At 38.4% G+C, this 21,126-nt stretch overlaps 1 protein-coding gene across 5 annotated transcripts in view; it reads right to left on the bottom strand.

Annotated features, from left to right (window-relative positions):
• Cradd (CASP2 and RIPK1 domain containing adaptor with death domain) overlaps positions 1-21,126 on the bottom strand; it is a 195,289-nt gene that overhangs the window by 46,901 nt on the left and 127,262 nt on the right. The gene's annotated exons all lie outside the window — the stretch shown is intronic.

Genomic DNA, 21,126 nt, shown 5'->3' with positions numbered 1-21,126 from the left:
CTGATCTACTCTAGTCTTTTCCCAGAATTTATTATTCTCGACTTCCAGATGTTGTTGACCCTAACAATTACACTGATGGCTCTGAAGCATGGCATTTTATTTCTAAAGTAAAACTGGCACTGGAGGCTAAAGACTACCATTTCACAGACACAGCCCTTCTCTCTTCTTCCTTCCTCACTTCAAGTACTGACACCATGGAGAGTTCTAGGCTGTTGCTAGACTTGCAGCCTCCTTACTTCCGGGGAACCTTTTAAACAGAGAAAAGGTTGGTTGTTGGGAACCTCCTGGAGCATTCAGAGCCCCCACCAAGAAGTCCCTCAGTAAACAAGATAAAGGTACTGCACCCCGCCACCATTTCCTGGAGGGTCTGTTCCTGCCAAAAGCAGCAGGGTGGGAGCTGAAGGAATCTGAAAAAGGATGTACCTTAGGGATAAGGCTATATTGACAGCAGTATCTTGGTTTGTTCTACAGATTACAGAAAAACAGATGGTCTCCCTGAGAAAAGTTCTCAAAGGTGTTTTCCCCACCTTCTCACAAGACCAGTAGATCATGGAGAATGCTCAAAGGGTCCTGTAAAGATACATTTACCCACAGGCCAAATATTTCTCTATCCCACACCCCTTGCAGCTTGTTAAAAAGCTGGTCCTTTCCAGATGAGGAGGGGAAGCAGCCATGGCCAGGTTGACCACTGGACAAGCAGCTTAGCAGCTTGGCCCAACAGTCCTGCTGGCTGCTATGCCATTGCTATTGCTAGCTGGCGCTACTCTGTTTTCACACTGAGGTGACAATTACTGAAGAGATACAGTTCAGATAGTCTTGATTTAAAATAGGGTCAAAGAAATACATCTCAGGTAACCAAACACTTGAGGATATGTCAGCTAATAGAAGCAGAAGGAATGCAGGAATCAGAAAAACCACCATGTTATATACTCTTCATGAAATACTAGAACTTGGCAGTGATCACCATTGGTCAGTGAAACATTATGTGAGCAACTGATAGGGAAATTGATAACACAGAGATGAAGCTGAAGATGTCTGGACCCCCGATCAGTCTTACAAGCATTTCAAATGGGACTGCCAGACTTACATGCCTCTTGATGTGATACATTTGAAAATGTAGTGGCTGAGTCTCCTGGACATTTATGTCCTGTGTGCCTGGTAGCAAAGGACTGGGGCCACCAGTATTCCTGCCTTTGCCACCCCTGATGACACCTGTCTGCACCTGTCTTGCTCACAGTCGAAAACTGGACTTTTAAATATGTATATTACAGATATACTGTTTCCACTGTTGTGATTTATCAAAAATGGCTTATCCTTAGAAGAAAAAAAAAGAAAGTGTACAGTACCACACATGAAGTATTTTTGTCTGGAATACTTAACCTGAATTTAGACAATCCTCTGGGCTGAACTACTAGCTTACAGGAAACACAGAGAACAGAAAAACATAATAAACAACACCACAAGAATAAACTCACACAAATCCAGAAGTGTACAAGATATTTGATCCATTTTAGTGGTGGATGTGATGATTGATTTTAAGTGTCAACTTGAGCTTAAGACACGCCCAGATAGCTAGTAAAATCTTATTCGTAAGAGATGTATCTGGAAGGGTGTTTCTGGAAAAGAGTAGCATTTAACTCAAGATAGTAAAGATTACCCTCATAATGTGGGGGAGAATTCTCCAATGCAGAGGGTCTGGATGGAACAAAGGCAAGAAAGGGCAAGTTTTCTCTAGGACATCTGTCTTCTCCTGCCCTGGGACATTTCTCTGCACTCTTCTGGATGTTGTCCCTTTCTCTGACTGGGACTTACACCATTACACCATCCTTTCCTCTTTGCGTCACCCTCCCACTAAATGACACAACTGACTTACCTGATTCTCCAGCTTCCAGGCTACTTCTAAGCCCCCCAAATCTTTGAGCCAATTCTTTTTTCTTCTTTTTCTCTCTTCTCCTTTCTTCTCCTCTTCTCTCTCTTCTTTTCTTTTTCTATCTATCTATCTATCTATCTATCTATCTATCTATCTATTTTACCTACCTACTGGTTCTGTTTCTCTGGAGGACTCTAATACAGTGTATTCCAAAATAAGTTAAGTTTAATGAAAAAGCCATGGTTGTATGCTCATTATCACATTTTCTACTAATTGTTGTAAGCTGGCATATTCAAAGGTGGGATCCATGCACTACCTCTGCTAGCTAGGTAAATAAATATGGCATTGGCTGTTTTGGTACAGATGGTTTTGACACAACTGTTTATTGAGCAAAACCTCTGTTGCTACAGCAAAGAAATCGTGATTTGCTCTTTTGGTGTGTGGTTTCTGATTTTTAGCTACCTGTGATTTTCTTGGCAATCCAGAACAAAGCAGTTGCTCATTATTTCATGCCTTTTTGTTGTTGCTGTTTTCATAATCTGAAGCCAAAGATTTGATTAATTACTTAAGACACTTAAGATCTTTTCTATAGAATGTCTTTCAATGGAATATTTCCACTGCAAAAGCAAGATGCAGCCCAGATGCACTCAAAATGAAATGCTAGGATCTTTCTAACTGAAGGCGATAGCCCAAAGGTGGGTCACAACTGGAGTGGGGTGGGGGATTTTGTTGTATTTGAACTCGTGTGTGTGTGTGTGTGTGTGTGTGTGTGTGTGTGTGTGTGTGCTGGGTTGTAGAATACCATGAATTTCAAATTCAGAACATGGCTGCTGTAGGTGACTGAACTTGCTCTCATATCAGTCACAGCTTTAGAAACTCAAAGAGGCAGGGCTCCATTAGAAGATGATCCAAAAACATGTTGTGTTAATTTTTTAGTTAAATATTTAAATAAAAATACCTAGTTCTCATATAATTTTTATATGCCCAACTTAAGAAAGAATAATATAGTTCAAGTCCCTGTTTTAAAACGAGAAAACCAAAATGTAGTCAAATAGAAAAAAATGCCCTTTCTCCCTCTCCTTCTTTCCTCTTCCTCTCTCCCTTCCCTGCTCCTTCTCTGAATTCTGTTTAGACCTTTTTCTTCCACACAGCTGTAAGAGGGCCCAGCAACCCTGAGGTGAGGGAGCCAGGCTGCGAATTGGGGAGTGTCGTGGGGAGGGTGGCTGCTGCCCCAGATGGGTTTCTCTGGTCTCAGGAGAGAGACTACTCAGGATTCCTCAGCCTGGTTTCCTAGAACTAGCAGGTCCTCGTCATTGGAGAACTAAGAAGGGCACAACCAGAGGGAAAGAGCTCACACAGGAGGTAGCCTCATGAACCATGTGAACCTTTGACTAGTAATCTAGACAGTACAGCTATGACTGGCCGGAATTCAGGTGTTCAGGAGCTGAACAGTCTCCTCCATCCTTACAGTGGAAGAATAATGATCAAGGGACCAAGCTCTGGAGTTTAGATCTGACTCTGCCACCTGCTAACTTTGCAACTTTGAGCAAGTCACCCGACCTCTGTGGTTCTGTTTCTTCACCTATAAAATGGAGCAGGGGACTGGGGGGGTTGGCACTAATGATTGTTATGTTATAGGTTGTTATAAGGATCTGACGAGTTAACACCTGTGAAATGCTTAGAACACTGACGCAGCTGTTATTGCTGCATAAATATCTTCACTTACCCTTCATTCATAGAAAATAAAATACAAACTCATCTGCTTCAAGTATACCTTTGCACACAGTCCCAATGACATTCATCCAGCAAATATTCAGGAAAGCCACAAAACACAGACAGAACAAAGTTTCCTACTTTCAATAAAGATATATTCTCCTAGGAAACAAAGAAAAATACATACTGCCAATTATGAATAATATGTCAAGTGTTAAAACTGAGAAATGCTATGGGATCAGAGAAGAGCAATTGTATTTTACCAGGAGTCTCAGGTGAAGCTTAAGAAGGAAGACAATGCTTCACCTGAAGTTTAAATGACGTGAAAAGAGATTGTTCCCTCTCTTGAGCAAAACCCCACTGGTTCTCGTTAATGTATTACCCAAAGCCTGAACGATATTACTAGAGTGGAAAAACAAAGACAGCTGTCTCATAGGATGCTGGATTGGGGGATGAATCCTGGAGGAGCAGCCTCTTGCTGGTCCATGTATTCACACACCTGCCTGCCAGGTATTCAAGTTACATTTGGCCAAAATGTGTTCCTTTGTCTTGTTTTTAATATTGCTGTTGGTACATTCTTAAGCATTGTTATAATAGTCTTTGTGCAATAAAGACATTTCTAATAGAATTAAAGATATAAACACAGTAAGCACACATAAAATACAACATGGGCAGCTGAGTTACCCACTGCAGTGGAATTAAATTTCTTTTTTTCAAAAGAAAAAAAGACACAAGTGTATTAGTTAATTCATAACATTTGTACATTTTCATGGGATATAGTATGATTTGAGAAAATTTTGTCAGGTACCACCGAAACAGCCCAGATGGTAGCTTGGATTCTCATTGCCCTACAAGATGTAAGAAAAGGTGGTTCAAATTTCCACCAAATCTATAGCTTCTGGAAAACCAAAAAGTTCTGAGAACCTTCTAACATTCTGGGGAGATTATGTGCTCAAGGCCTCCTTTAGTTCCCAGTTTCTGGTTGCATGGGTGCTGTCTCCAGGCTGCACCTTATCGACCGTGATGTGCAAGCCCAAGTTCATACCCTGAAACCTACTCCACACAGCAGACAGAGGCAGAGGAGACTCCTCAGAAAAGCTTGGAGATCATGAGGAACAGTTGCATCCTGGTCCCTCCTGCACTCCTGCAACTTAGCTAATGCCTTGCCCCTTCTCTTTTGTCTAGCCTGTGTCCCCCTCACCCTCCCAACAATCAATGAATGCTTCCCCTTGACTGGCACAGAGCAACTCTGCCACCGCCCAGGCCTCTGGGCCCTCATTTTCTTCCTTAAGCACTCATTAAGGCATTTCTCCCAAGATCATTCCTTCATACAGTAAATGTTGCTGTCAGATGACCTGACAACAGTGTTTTCACTGTCCCCACCTCCTCACATTTATATGTAAGGGGAGGGGCTGACCCCAGCAGAAGCAGTTGTGCCAAGCTGACATGACAGCAGCCTGTGAAGGTGGCGGAGGTGGCACAGAGACACATCACATGATCTCAGACCTAGGTTGCTCATGAGTCTGTGAGACTCAGCCAAGGGCAGGAGAGAGCTCTGCAAAGGGCAGGGGTTAATAAAGCAGAGGGACATAAGGACCAGCAAATGAAAATCATTAATGCCAAAAGACCCAGCCCCCAGGGCCTTAGGAAATTGGGGCGGGGGGCTTCAAATAAAACCTCATAAGAAAAATATTAATCTTGACAAGGAAGGAAAGGTCTAGGCCCACAGAAATGTTTTCACTGATCTAAAAGTAAATGCTTAATACTTATAAGTAATATCCATATGATCCTGACAAAAGGACAGGTTTCTATATATACTATGCAAAAGAAGGTCAATTACAAAATGATTAGCTGTGACAGAAAAATATTCCTTAGCTTTATATAAATTTTTTTGAGATATAATTCTTTAAGAAAAAGTCCAAAAAGTCCTTGGGAAAAACATCAACAACAATTTATCCTCCCAAACACTCATGTAGACACAGATAGCCATTACTACACTCATTTGATAGTAGATAAATGAGTAAATTCCAATCTATCCCTCACTAGAAGATTCCTGAAGTACTGATGTATTCTAGGATGTCTCTTTGTCAGGAATAGCTCTCATAAGGGAATACCAGAATCTGCTCAAGCCTGTTTCAGTCTAATGGTCAAGATACCCTTGCCCTTGTATTAGGTTATTTTACAAAGGGCTGCTCCATTACCACATTAAAATTAGGATTTGAATGCAGCTTTTAGTTATATAACCAAGCTTGGGAAACAGTCTTTCTAGCAGTTGATCTCACTAAAAATTTATGGGTTGTCTTCTAGAGGAAAAGAAAAACAGAAGGGAAAGGAAGGAGCAAACTAACAATTAAAAATAGGTAAAGAAAGATAGGAAGAAACAAGTGTGTCTTAGATTAAAGGGCCAGTGCAGGAAAAATAAAAAAGTGTGGGTTGACATCAGCCAAGAAAATAACATATTCCAAGAAAAAAAGTGGCCTCTTACATCAAATGTTGCTGAAAGTTAAGTAGCACAAGAAGAGAGAATTAACCACCCACATAGCAAGATGGAGGCGCTCCATGACCTTGACAAAAGTAGTTCAGTGAGCTGGTGGAGATGACAGCCAGATGAAGCAGGCTGAGCTGGGATTGGAGGATGAGGATGCAGAAATGCAGAATTAAGACAGTTATTTCTAGAAGTTCTGCTTTAAAGGCAAGCAGGAAAACCAAGGAGATAGGACAGGAGTCAAGGAAGGTCTAATTTCTAAAAATTTGTTCTAATTAGTCATACACAACAGTAGAATGCATTTTGACACATTGTACACAAATGGAGCACAACTTTTCAGCTGTGCCTGGTGCAGAGTCACACTGGTAGTGTAGTACCACGTATACATGGTAATAATGTCCCTCTCGTTCCACTGTCCTTCCCCTTCCACACCCCCTCCCCTTCCCTCACTCCCCTCTGCCCAATCCAAAATTCCTTGATCCTTCCCTACCTACCCCACCCCCACATTATGGATTAGCATCCTCTTATCAAAGAAAACATTTGGCCTTTGTTTTTTTATATTTGGCTTATTTCACTTAGCATGATATTCTCCTGCTTCAAGGAAGGTTTTCGTTGTTGTTGTTGTTGTTGTTAATTTTTTATTTTCAAAGATACAGAAAAATAGAAAAGTATAAAGAACACCATGTCACCCAGTTTTGACAATGGTCTACTCCTCTCTACAATACTTTCATCCATTCCCCTACTCATTCCCAACTCCCCACCCACAGGACTACTATGATTTAAGTCCTGAAATCATTTCAAGGAAAATTATTTTTAAGTGAGAAATAGTGTTTGTTGTGCAAAAGGAAAACAGAAAACCTGTTGTACAACACTTTGAGAAAATTCCAGCCCCATTGCTTTAACAAAGTATTTCAAGAAAATACACAATCTTTATTCTCCTTTTAGGTGTGTCTGTGTCTCTGTCTCTCTGTCTCTGTCTGTCTGTCCTTCTCTTTTGTGGTGTTGAGATTTGAATCCAGGTCCTTACATATACTAAGCGAGCACTCTATCAATGAACTACACCTCCAACCTCTTTATTCTTCTTTTAAAGTGAGGATTCTCAAACTATGGCCCCCTAGCCAGGGGGTCCAAGAGGGATTTTCAGATGAGCAGCAAAACCCAAGTCCTCCCACTGGTTCTAATGGATGAGGGAAGCCAAAGTTCAGGGTCTTCTGTATGCTTTTTTTCATTCCTTTTTAGTAATATTTATATATAAATAAGTAACATGGCTTATCTAGGAAATTATTTAGGATTACCGAAATAAGCATGTTCCTAAAGTTTGCAATAACTGTCTTTTAAAATTATGGTAAGAAGTTTGATTGGGGCACGATGCCTGGCCAGCTGATGCCTGGCCCCAAAGCAACACACAAGCAGCTGGAAATTCTGTACACTGGGGAAGGATGCCTACTCACAGGGCACATTCTGAGGTGCTATAGCTTGCCATTCTCCTATGCTTGCCTTTCAATTACAAATTAATTATCTTCACCAACAATTTAGTTTATTGTGGGTTGTTTGAATCCTCAGTATGTAGTGATGCATAATTGAATCATTAATTTGTATCATTAATTAATTGGTCTAATTAATTTGTAACTCATTCATTCAGATTATCCTGGATACAAAGATCTGATACAGAAAAGTTTAAACATTAGAAAATTTTATATATTGTTAACTTCTTTTATAGATTAGGGAGGCTTTATAATTTTATTTTAGCTATGTAACACTCAGTCCTGTTGAAACAGTATAGTAGTTAAGAGCATAAACTGGATCTAGAGTGGCTAGGTTCAAATCAAAGTCTTTCTATTTACTACATATGTGACCTTAGAAAGTTACTTTTCTGTTTTTCAGTTTCTTCATCTGTACGTGGGTATTCCTGTTTCAATTACCTGCACAAGTGAATATCCATAACTGAAGTAGTAACTCACACATTTTAAATTCCCTCTTTTCCTACAGAAAATATTGCTACTATATCTACCACAACAACAATTACTACAATTATCACAGTTCATAATTCTAGAGTTGTAAGAGAAGACAATTTGAAAATCATTAACATGTAATTTAAAACCCTTTCAAGTGGTAAGTCTGATACGTATATGGTGGCTAGCTTTATTCTGAAATCTATTTTAACTCATAATAAAACCAAATTATCCACTAAGAAAGAATACTAGGCTGAATCCTGGGTCTTGGATCTTGGATCTATTTGGTGCAGAAAGCAGTGAGATCCAAATCCCTCCGAGTATACTACACCAGACATGAGAACTTTATAAAATAGGATGTTGGTGGGGAGAGTTTTCAAAATCTTCTCTTTTCTTTAAGTTTTCTTACTTTTGAATTCTATGCTTTCTAAGCTCCAGGTACCTGATATCCTGATTTTATCCTGAGGGTTTTACAATAATACTCATCAGGTCAATTCTCCCCTAATGTAATGTTTTTCAAAAACAGATTCCTTCTACTCCCAGCTATGTAGGAAGAGAAAAATGCTTTGGAAAAAAATTTGGCTACCTGTTTTAACATCTTAAGATTCTCAAAAGTATTTTTTATTTTTTTGTTATTTGTTCTAATTAGTTATACGTGACAGCAGAATGCATTTCAACTCATTGTACACAAACGGAGCACAACTTTTGGTTTCTCTGGTTGTACACAATGAAGAGTCATGTCATTCATGCAATCATACATGTCCACAGGGTAATAATGACCATCTTGTTCCACCATTTTCCCCACCCCTAACCTCCTCCCCTCTGCCCAATCCAGAGTTCCTCCATTTGTCCCTTGCCCCTATCCCATGGATCAACATCTATGTATCAGAGAAAACATCTGGCCTTTGGTTTTGGGGGTTGGCTTATTTTGCTTAGCATGATATTCTCCAACTCCATTCATTTACCTGCAAACGCCATGATTTCTCAGAAGTATTTTTATTCTTAAAGTCCTTTCCTTATCAGAATACCTCATTATTGGAAATTAATGCAGAATTACAAAGCTAAATGAAAAAAGTCAACTAGTTTGGGCCACTGCAGAACTTTTCCTGGAAGTCTTGAGACAGAAAAATCTAGTAGCACATTTTTATTATTTTCTTCCCTCCTTATTTTAAAAACTATATAGTATTAATTATATAATTTTAATTGACAAATAGTTACATATTTATAGGATAAAACATGATATTTTCATAGATGTAGACATTAAAGCAAGCTAATTAATGTATCCATCACCTCATATATTTACAATTTTGTGGTGTGAATATTCAAAATCCTCTCTCGGCAATTTAAAATAAAAATTATATTGTTAAATATAGTTACCATGCTGTGCAATAATTTTCAAAAACTTATTTCTCATGTCCAAGTAAAATTTTGCATCCTTTGACCAACATCTCCCCAACCATAGCCACTAGCCCTTGGCAACCATCATCTTACTCTCTGCTTCTATGGATTTAACTCTTGTAGATCTCATGTGATATCATCAATCACTTGTCTTTTGGTACCTGGCTTGTTTCCCCTTAATATATTGTCTTCCAGGGGCGGGGGAAGGAAAGATAGTGAACTGAGACAGACATCATTATCCTATGTACGTGTATGATTACACGAATGGTATGAATCCACATCATGCACAACTATAGAAATGAAAAGTTGCAACCCATTTATGTACAATAAATCAGAATGCAGTCTGTAAAAATAAAAATAAATAGAATTAATAAAAAAATATATATATATTGTTTTCCAGATTCATCCATGTTGTCACAAATGGCAGGATTTCTTTCTTTCAAAAGGTTAAATAGTATCCATGGTACATATATATATACACGACATTTAAAAAGGCTATTTGTGATGGGCTCTTAGTTTGATTCTGTACCTTGACTATTGTGAAAGAAGCAGCAGTGGACATGGCAGTGTAGAGTTCTCTTCAGCAACCAATTTCAATTCTGGGACATGTACCGAGAACTGGGATTGCAGGATCAAATGGTAGTTGTGTTTTTAGTTTTTTGTTTTCTTGAAGATCATGCTCTTCCAGGTGATGCATGTTCTTATCACCACCAGCAACACTGCCACAAGTGCCTGATGACACCTGCCCTGAAGTAGCCCTTAAAAGATATTTGTGGAATGAATGAATGAATGAATGAATGAGGTCAACAGGCCACACCACCCAGCTCTTTAATTCTAATGCTAATCACTCTGATGGGAAAGGTGCTTGTCCCTAAGTCATGGCACGATCCTCATAGTCAACAATGAGGGAATTCTTTCCAGTTTGGAGAGCTGAAGAACTTGGTAGAAACAGAGTGGATCTTGCCTTTTCTTGGAGAAAATCTATTCCTGAGCTTGATACAACAAATTTGAAAAGGAAAAACAAAAACAAAACTGTGCTAAAAGGTAAGCACAGGCTCTTTGGCAGGCACATGAGCAGAGCACCATCCACTACAAAGCAGTGAAACAGGGCTGTTAGAAAGTTCCAGAGACATGCCAGTGATACTGCTCTTAGGGGGAAAAAAAAAAGTACAAAGTGCCTTTGGAACACCTTTATCTCTATAATCATTTTATATGACATACAAGAAAACCTGCCATGCTACTTTATGGTCCTGGCTCATTTTTAACTAAAAATTACTCTAGCCAGTTTGATCACCACCTATGAAGCTGACTTACCACTACACAGTTCTTGGCCAGTCTCCTAAATCAAATCCACCTTCTAAGAATAAATACTAGCAGGGTAAAAAAAAATCTTTCGCCAAATGTGCCAACAGCTCTAAAAGCAAATTCTAAAGAGAGATTTCAAAGATATCTTAAGCAACTGTAGCATTATTGAAAGATGTATGGAGCTTTTGGAGGCAAACGCCTACACAATTCTGCACAAACTGCAATCTGAATCTTTTAAAAAGCCACAGACAACCTTGTAAGTAACAATTCCATTATGTCTTAGTCATGCTGTCATTATTCCCTTGGCATAGGGCCCAGCACACAGTAGGACATGTAGCAAATGCTTTCCAAATAGATCCCCCATGGCAGCAATCAAACTGGATTCGCCATCAGTCATAGGATCATTCACTAGACTTTTTTCCTAAAAAGGAAATGTCGTCTTGTTTTCCCTCATTGTCCAAGGTGGGTTTTGCTGCTTTAGGGACTCCACCTTAAAAGGGCAACTGACACGTCTAATTAATTTTACTGCCTTCTACAAACACTGGCAAATGGCAAACTTATCCCTCCATGTCTCTTAAAGACAAGGATTTAGACAAAAATATAAACTGAAGAGATTTCAGAATCTATGTAAAAGCACTAGCATCTACCATTCTTTCAAATTGTGAGCAACTAGCCATCAAGATAAAAATGAAAAAAATTACTGTGGATCTCTCTCTATCACAAAGGTAATGGAATTTACATTTAGAAGGTGCCGATTATGTATTAAATACCATATTACCTGCAAATCCTAAGAAAAGGTACTACCAGCCTCATTTCTACAGACAAGGAAATTTGAAACTTCAGGAAGTTAAATATAGATGTACAAGCTTATATATTAATTAAAGGGTAGGACTAAAGTTGAAGTTCAGGTCTGCCAGAATCCAAAATCTTAACCTCTAAAATGTGGAGTCTAAAGCAAAAGGCCCATCAACTGGCCACACATGGCCTAAAACAGTGGCTTGATAAAAATGAATGAGTTGCCAATGTTGAAAATAAGGAGTTTTACACAAAATAGGGATTTTACCTCCACACATTCCTTCTCTCATTAGTCTACATAGGCCAGGTATGAGTCTGTGACCCCTGCTACTCCCTCCTGCCTCTCTAATACTTTAAGGCAAAAACTAAGACCAATGTTCCACTTGTCCTGTCTTGCCTGTATGTCCCTCGGGAATTTATAATCAGGCCATTTAGACAATGTTGGACATAATCACTAATAAGAAGTACAACCCCTATATATTACAATCTAAGTGTTAAGTGACTTGTTTGTGGTCATACACTATAGGACTAGACCCTAAATGTCATTCTTGCCTGCTTTGCTACCCAAATTCTCACTGGTAAACAAACATATGGTTTGAGTTAGCGACCTGTGAAGTGGGGTATTACTATTCCTTCACAATTCCCTTTGAAATGACTATCATGAGCTTGCATTTCTAAAAACACTGCTAAAGCTGCCACGGTTCCAAAACTATTTTCTTTCAAGTAGCAAAGGTCTCCTGTAAATAAATCACTCTACTTTTATATATCCACCCTTGTTCTCCTATTTCTGCTCTGCCAGGAGCTATCCGCAGCAGCTGTGGTTGAATACTAGAGGGGAAAAGAAGCTATGAAGGAAGCTCTAGCCTCCAGTGAAGCAATTCTTTGACTTCTAACCCACAGTTCAGGGGGTCAAGAAACTGAGGATCACACTATGAGTGATTCATAGGTCACGCATACCAGTGGGTGACTCAAACCTGCTATCCTCTGGAGTAGACATGATTTTTATTTTCATTTCTGATGTTAGTCAGAGAAAATCAGCTTGAGTCATCTTCAATTACTACATAAATAGTAAAGCATATTCCAATTATATAAGCTGGCAAATTTTTCTTCTTATTCCCAAAAGTACTAAGCTTATCAAATTTATATTTAAAAACTTCCTCTCCAAAACCAGTAAAAGATACCAAAAAAATTGCTTGCCAACTGCAAATTATGTTTAGAGGTGGTTGGGGCATATGCATTATCAAATACAGTTGCTATTTAAAAAAAAAAAGAACCATGTTGTACTCATTCCAATGTTTCTGTATGTGACTGAAGCCAGAAACTGCATTTGTCAAAATACGATTTTTTGAGGAAAGCACATCATACTAATAATGAGGTGTGCCTGAAGAAATTTAGAATTTCAAAGTAAGAAGACTGTTTTCCTAATAGATCAATAGAGAATGGACACCTCCTTATTAAGGAGGACAGATTCTTATTTTGATATTTACAGCAAAATGGTATTTCTTTGCCATTTGTTTCCATTTCGTGTGTGACACATTTTTTTCTGGTAGTCTTGACTATATCCATTCTGATGTCCTTTAACTATCTTACAAGGTAGGTAGACCTAGTGGCTCTCCCACTAGACAGAGGAGATCACTCTGCACTGCGTTCTCAGATCAGCTCTCCAGAAATTTGCCTCTTGTGCTCTATCAATTGAAGCCTTCATCTCTTTCTGCTTGGCTCCAGACATCTGTAAAACTGAAAACTGGAGTTCTGGCACAGAACAAAGGTTTTGAAGATGCTCTGAAAATCCCTTGAGGGCCAAATCAGGACAGTGGTGGATCACAGAATGCTCTCCTCCACGTGCTGGTACTGACTGCACAGCGGATAGAGAGCAGAGGCTCTGGAGTCAGATGACAAGGGTTTAGAGCTCAGCTCTGCCTCTAACTGTGCAATTTCAGGCAGGTCACTTAGCCTCTCTGTGATTCATCCACCTCAACTATAAAATGGGATTACAGAGAGGCTAAATGTGATTATGTATTTATAGGGCTCAGCATAAAGTAAGACTCACTTGGCATTGAGTAAGACTCCATATATACTAGCAATAGTTATTTTCATCCATTTTTCATACCCTTGCTGGCCCCTGATAGGAATAAAATTTTGTCATTCAGCTTGATTATATTTAGTGCCTTGATTCTTGAAGGAAACAACAATGTCAGACCCATTAGTATAATTTCCTAAGACCCACTTAGACATCTGGAGGGCACAAATTGTTATGTGAGACCAGCCATGAAGTATTGCACTGCGGGTGTTCAGCAAAGTCACACTAAATCTTGTAAAGCAGAAGGTATGAATCTCACACACCCTGCAGCAAGAATTCAGCGGGTGGCTTGCTGTACTTCCTTGACGGATGACTGCTACTTCTGACATCTAGAGCATGACACACGACAGACGACAGCGAGGTCTGCCCATGCCCACAGGCGCACCCAGGTTTTGCAAAAGCCAAAATAATTTTGCAGGAAAGTAAAGCAGTTGGTGGCAAGGGGAAGTTCAGGATTTCATCTGTTTGCTTGCTGTGACACTGTAGAGGCTTTCTTTGTCGCGATGGTCCTTAAAATATTTTACAAACACAGGAGAAATGAAATGAGCTATTTTTCTCAGGCCGTCTGGCAAGGTAGCTAGGTCAAGTGGCTTTCCCACTTTCTAGCAGAAAGAGTATCAAATATATCCTGTTGAAGTATAAACATGAGTAAATGTTATTTTTTATTCCAAAGTTATAATTTGTAGGGTTTTACTCATGGATTCATAAAAAGTTGCTATATCACTGTTTGCCTTCTATTAGATCTTTATAATTATTTTAATGATACCTTCATTTTTCTCCCACACAAGAAATGCATATGCTGTTTCACTTCATTTATTATTTATTTATCGTTTAAAATTCATCCATAAACAAAAGTAAAAATAAAAAAAAGTTAAACCATAAAATCAAAGGACTACCCCCAGGAACCAGCATAACATAATACATAAGAGCTCAGATTGTGGAGCAAGCAGGTGGGCTTGTGGCTGTTACTATGGTTTGGACCTTAAATATCCTCCCGAGAACCATGTATCACAGGCATGGTCATGAGCTTGCAGCACTACGGGGAAGTGGTGGAATTTTAAGAGGCGAGGCTTAGTGGAAGGAAGCTGTTAGGTGCCTGGAGGCACGTCCTTGAAGGGAATATGGGGACCCTGGCTCCAGTCACCATGTACTGTGCCACACAGGTCTAAAGTGATGGGCCAAGCAACCAAGGGCTAAAAACCAGGAGCCAAAATAAATCTTTCCTTCTCGGGAGTTGATTATCTCAGGTATTTTTGTCACAGCAACAGAAATTTGACTAACAGTGGGCAAGAAACTTAACCCTCAAGCTTCCTTGTCCTTGTCTGTAAAATGAGAATTACAACAGTATCTGTACCTAGGAAGACTGGTGGCAGTGGATTGGCGCCCGATATAAAATGTGGCTCAGTAAATGAATTTTTTTTTTTATACTGGGGAACTGAACCCAGAGTCTTGCATATGCTAGGTAAGTGCTCTACCACTCCTTTTAAATTTTTTTTTATTTTGAAACAGGGCATCATTAAGTTGCCTATACTGGTCCAAGTAGCTGGGATTACAGGAGTGCGCCACAATTTACCGCTATAGTAAACGATTTTTGAGGAAGCAGAAAGAATGGAGGGAATATAAAAGGGAAGGGAGGGGAAAGAAGATTGAAAGATTGAGCAGCAGTTATTCTTTCTAGTTAAGCAAATAGTGGTTTTAACCAGGTCTTCTGCCAGGATTCTGCCTCTCACATAGCAAAAGCTGATTGTTTTATCATATACATTTTTCATATAAAATAGAAAAGTGTAAAAGAACTCCATGAACCCATCACTAAACTTGAGCAATTACATTCTAATATTTTGACTTCATTTATTTCCCTCTACATACTTTTTTTTCTTTCCATGGAGTGTTTTTTTTTTTTTTTAAAGAAAATCTCAGGCATTTTACCAATTCACTAGTAAGTGCTTCTAACAGATAAGGACTATTAAAAAATAACTGCAATGCCTTTAGTAGATTTAAAAATTATCAAGACTCCCTTAATAATATGTAATAAATGGAATATATTCCATATTCTGCTATTGTTCAAAAAAAGAAAAGAATTTTTGTAGTTAGTTTGTATGAATCATGTTCTAAACAAGGTTCATACCTGCACATGGTTTATAGGTCTCTTAAGTCTTTTAATATGTAACAGTTCCTCCTCTCTACTTTTCTCTCATAACATTTATTTGCTGAAGGAATTGGCTCATTTGTTTTGTGGATATTCCTATATTGAAGCGTTGGCTGATTTATATCCTGTGGTGTTTAACATGTTCCTCTGTCTCCTGTATTTCCTGTAAACTGATATAGTAGTCCCTCTTACTTGGAGTAGTTTCATTTTCTGTGGTTTCAATTACTGCCAGTCAAAAACAGTCTGAACACAGAGACAAACCCACATAAACACGGTTATCTCATACTAGACAAAGGAGCCAAAAACATAACATTGCTGAAAAGATAGCCTCTTCAGCAAATGATGCTGGGAAAACTGGAAATCCATATGTAGCAGAATGAAACTGAACCCCAATCTCTCACCCTGCACAAAAATCAACTCAAAGTGGATCAAGGATCTATACATTAGACCAGAGAACCTGTGGCTACTAGAAGAAAAAGCAGGCCCAACTCTCCATCATGTTGGCTTAGGAACCAACTTCCCCAACAAGACTCTTAACGCACAAAAAATAAAATCAAGAATCAATAAATGGGAAGGTATCAAACTAAAAAGCTTCTTCACATCAGAGGAAACAATCAATAACATGAAGAAAGAGCCTACAGAATGCGAGAAAATCTTTGCCACCTGTACCTCAGATAGAGCATTACTCTCCAGGATATACAAAGAACTCAAAAAACTTAACATCAAAAAAAAAAAAAAAGCAAATAACCCAACTAATAAATGGGCAAAGGAACTGAACAGGTACTTCTTAGAAGAAGAAATACAAATGGGGTCAAAAAATATATGAAAAAATGTTGAACATCTCTAGCAATTAGAGAAATACAGATTAAAACTACATTTGCATTCTACCTCACTCCAGTCAGAATGGCAATTATCAAGAATACAAGTAATAAATGTTTGTGAGGATGTAGGGAAAAAGGTTCATTCATACATTGCTGGTGGGACAGCAAATTGGTGCAACCACTCTGGAAAGGAGTATGGAGATTCCTCAAAAAACTTGGAACGGAACCACAATTTGACCCAGCTATCCCACTCCTCAGTATATACCCAAAAGACTTAAAATAAGTATATTATGGTGACATAGCCACATCAATGTTTATAGCAGCTCAATTCACAATAGTTAAGCTATGGAACGAACCTAGGTACCCTTCAACAGATGAATGGATAAAGAAAGTGTGGTATAGATACACAATGGAATATTACTCAGTCATAAAAAAGAATGACTTTATGACTCTTGCCTGTAAATGGATGGTTCTGGAGACTGCCATGGTAAGTGAAATAAGCTAATCCCCCCAAACCAAAGGCTGAATGTTCTCTCTGATATGTGGATGCTAAAACACAATAGGGGGTGGGGAGAATAGAAGTTCAGTGGATTAGACAACGGGGAATGAAGGGGAGGGTGGAGGGATGGGAATAGGAAAGATAGTAGAATTAATCAGATAAAATTTCCTACATTCATATATGAATACACCACCAGTGAAATTCCACATCACGTACAACCAGAAGAATGGGATCCTAATTAGAATAAGTTATACTATACTCCATGTATGTATATATGACAAAATACACTCTACTGTCATGTATAGCTAATAAGAACATGTAAAAAATTAAAGTAATAGTCTGAAAATATTAAATGGAAATTTTCAGAAATAAATAATTCATGTTTTAAATTATGTGCCATTCTGAGCAGTATAATAAAGTCTTATGCTGTTCCACTCACCTAGGATGCTATATGCCCATTAGCCAGCAGCCATATTGGTTATCAGAGTGCCATCATTATAGCAAAGTACTGTTAGGTGAAAAAGTGGAAGTTCTTAACTTAATAAGAATAAAATATGTTGAGACTGCTAAGACCTATGGTAAGAACAACTCTTCTATCTCTGAAATTGTAAGAAGGAAAAATAAATTCATGCTAGAGCTGGGACTGTAGCTCAGTGATAGAGCACTTGCCTAGTAAGCCTGAGGGCCCTGGGATCAATCCCCAGCATCACAAAAAAAGAAAAATTCAGAAAGGGTAAGAACAGTATGATAGGATATTTTGAGAGAGAATGCACATTCACGTAACTTTTATTATAGTACACTATTATAATTGTTCGAGTTCATTGTTATTAATGTGTCTATATATTAGACTTTATTATAACTACATATATATAGGAAAAACATAATGCATATGGAGATCAGTACTATCCATAGTTCAGGCATCCCCTGGGGGTCTCAGAGGTACTCCCCATGGATTAAGGGGGAATCCAGTATAGTTAAACACAGACATTTAATGAGATTGTGGTTCAACCTTGCAGGAGGCAATGGTGTGGGTAAGAATACTTCACCCGTGGGCTGGGTTGTATCTCAGTGGCAGAGCGCTTGCCTAGCATGTGTGAGGCACTGGGCTTGATCCTTAGCATCACATAAAAATAAACAAGTAAAATAAAGGCATGCTGTCCATCTACAACTACAAAATTTTTTTTAAATAAAAAAATTTAAAAAAAGAATACTTCACGGACGGTACTTGCTTTTTTATCAGATCATGTTGGAGGAGCATAATGTTCAGTTGTCCCACTTTTGGTGATAATTGATCAGTGGGTTCAAATGTTATAGGCCTGATTCTCTATTACAAAGTTCTAACTTTACCTATGATTTTAGAATTAACTAATGGTTGTTACCCAGCTCCATTATTTCATTAGATGTTATAAAATCATGGGTTTTTAAAATTTCTAGTATCCTTTTGCATTTATTACCAATAATTCTCCATAAAGAGCTTATCATGAAGAACAGTCTATATGAGAAAGCAGGAGTGAGTGCTAGATTTGTGTGTGTGTGTGTGTGTGTGAATCCATTTTCAGAACAATGACTTGACACCTTCACAAGTTCAGAAGTAACCAAGGAGTCTGGGGTTTTTGTTTTGTTGTCTTTAAAGTACTGTCATAAAATTACTTATTTTTATTTTTATGTATTTCAAATGTTTTGATGCTCAAACTGTCCCATTTTTGTCCCCTTGGGGCCTCTTTGGGTTGGTTTCTGAACCATTTTGGCATGATGCCAGTCATCTCTCTGATGGACTTCAGATTCCAGATGTCTCAAGGTCATTCTTTGAGTTTCACATTCCAGACCTAGAATGAGCCATTTCCTCAAGGACCTCTGATCCTCTTAGTGAGAAAGGTTGTTTAAAGGCCACAATCTGGGCAGCTTAGGAACTCAATACTATTGTGCTGTTACTACCTCTGAGTTATCTGTGTTTATATGCTCAGTGGACATATTTCATGATATAAATCATGCATTCATACTGATTTCTCTTATTTAAATGAAAGGATGATTGCATTATCATTCTTTTGTCTTACACAGAAACTTGGTTCCTAGCTGCATTGACCTAATTACTTGGTAATACTAATTTAAATTAATGATGAGATTACTGTTTAAGATTACAATTTAAGAATTCCTTGTGATCATTTTCATTTTGCCTTAGGTTATAACCCACAAGGGATGTGAAGTCAAATACTGTATTTCAAAGTCACTGGGATATACTGTCATATTCATTTATTTATGTTGTTTTCTGCTTACAGAGATCTGATTTCCCTTTTACTTTTTAATTTAATTATACACCATATTTACATGGGTTAAAGACCAAAACTATAGTCACTTCAGTCGGCTTTTCACTGCTACGACCAAAATACCTGACAAGAACAATTTTAGAGAAGGAAAAGTTTACCTGTTGCTTTCAGTTTCAGAGGCCCATAGCAGCCAGATCTAAGGCTCCAGTCCCAAGGTAAGGCAGAACATCATGGAAGAAAATGGTGACAAAAGCAGCTAGGATGTGGCCATCAGGAAGCACAGAGAGTACACTGCTCACAAGGGACAAAATATAACCCCTAAAGCACATCCCCACAGTGACCCCCCTCTTCCAGTCATAACCCACCTGCCTTCAGTTATTACCACCCAGTTAAACCCAGTGAATTAATGTACTGATTAGGTTAAAGTTCTCAAAACCCAATCATTTCACCTCTGAACATTTGACTCTTTTTAGCACACATTAGCTTTGGGGGGATACCTCCTATTCAAACCAAACAAATACATTTCAGAGAGGTCTAACTTCCATTTTAGTCCCTAGTCACTGTTCTCCCCCATCCTACAGATAATCTTTTTCTTTTCCATCTATACCTCCAAGAAGGGGATTTTCCTAAGGAAAAAATCCATATGATGAATTCAAATTAAAATAAAGAGAAAAGAACATAATTCTAATCAATGGTTTTCACTTTTGAGATGTAAATAATTCTCTTGACAAGTCCAGGGATAAAATATTAGAGGTGAAACCTTTTGATATAAATCAGACAAACTACAGTTCACTTTTAACCCGTCAATAGTTCAACCCTTTAGGTAGCAAGACCTATAAAACTCCTTTAACACTTCCTCTTTTCTAAAAATGAAAATAAAAAGTAACCAATATTGCTGATGTACTCCACACTGAACAACCTATTTTGAAAATATGTAGTACACATATATGTTACAATGTATTCACCATGAGTTTAGAAATATTAGACTTTCTACCAGTCTTTACTAACCAACCATCCTGACTGTCCACATTCCCAGGCCAGATGATTTAGCATTCCTGCTTGAGCCAAAGCCTCTGTTACAACTACTTTTCAGCCTTACATTGGTGCTCATCCCCAACCAATGACTACAATGGAATTAGAACCACCATAAAGAGTTATTTCTGGACCAAAGACCTAATTTGGTTCCCTCTGCATGTTGCCTTGGCTTTGGTTATTACCTGAAGGATTGAACTGGTTCTGCTGACTGGCTCACATACTCCTCATACCCCAACTGCTCTGTAGCTGCCTAGGCCACAGCCTCATTGCTGTGATGATGCTAAAAATACCAAGTTTGCCTCTCCACCCAAGCCAGCTCTGTGCCTTCTAGTGTGTACTGCCATTGTGCTTAGGTATGGCACTGGATATGCGTATACTATCCCTTTAATGATCAATTTCTCTCCGAGAAGAGACTGGGCAACCTGACCATCTGATAACAACATTACAAAGGGGTTTGGGAATAAAAACATCTTTGATTTCTCTGCATTTAACCAGAGAACTACCACATTGGCAGTCATGCTTTCTATACAAGGCCCAACAATCATCTTTGTGTTTCTCAATGTCTCATCTGGGCTTTGCTTAGAATTGGGAAGTTTGAAGTCACACCATCATTTAACTATCATATGTCTATGATACTTCTTTCACCTAGGTTTCATATTATTTAAATTTAAAAAGTCAAATGCTTTTGAATGACCGATTTCAATGTCTTTCATGACCTGAATCATAGGAACATCTCCAAAAGCACGGTTCAGTTGCTTTCTAT

This window comes from Sciurus carolinensis, chromosome 4 (genome assembly GCF_902686445.1).
Source record: "Sciurus carolinensis chromosome 4, mSciCar1.2, whole genome shotgun sequence".
NCBI classification, from domain to species: Eukaryota; Metazoa; Chordata; class Mammalia; order Rodentia; family Sciuridae; genus Sciurus; species Sciurus carolinensis.
Note: the sequence above shows the minus strand (reverse complement) of the source record. Positions and strands in the feature narration are given on the sequence as shown.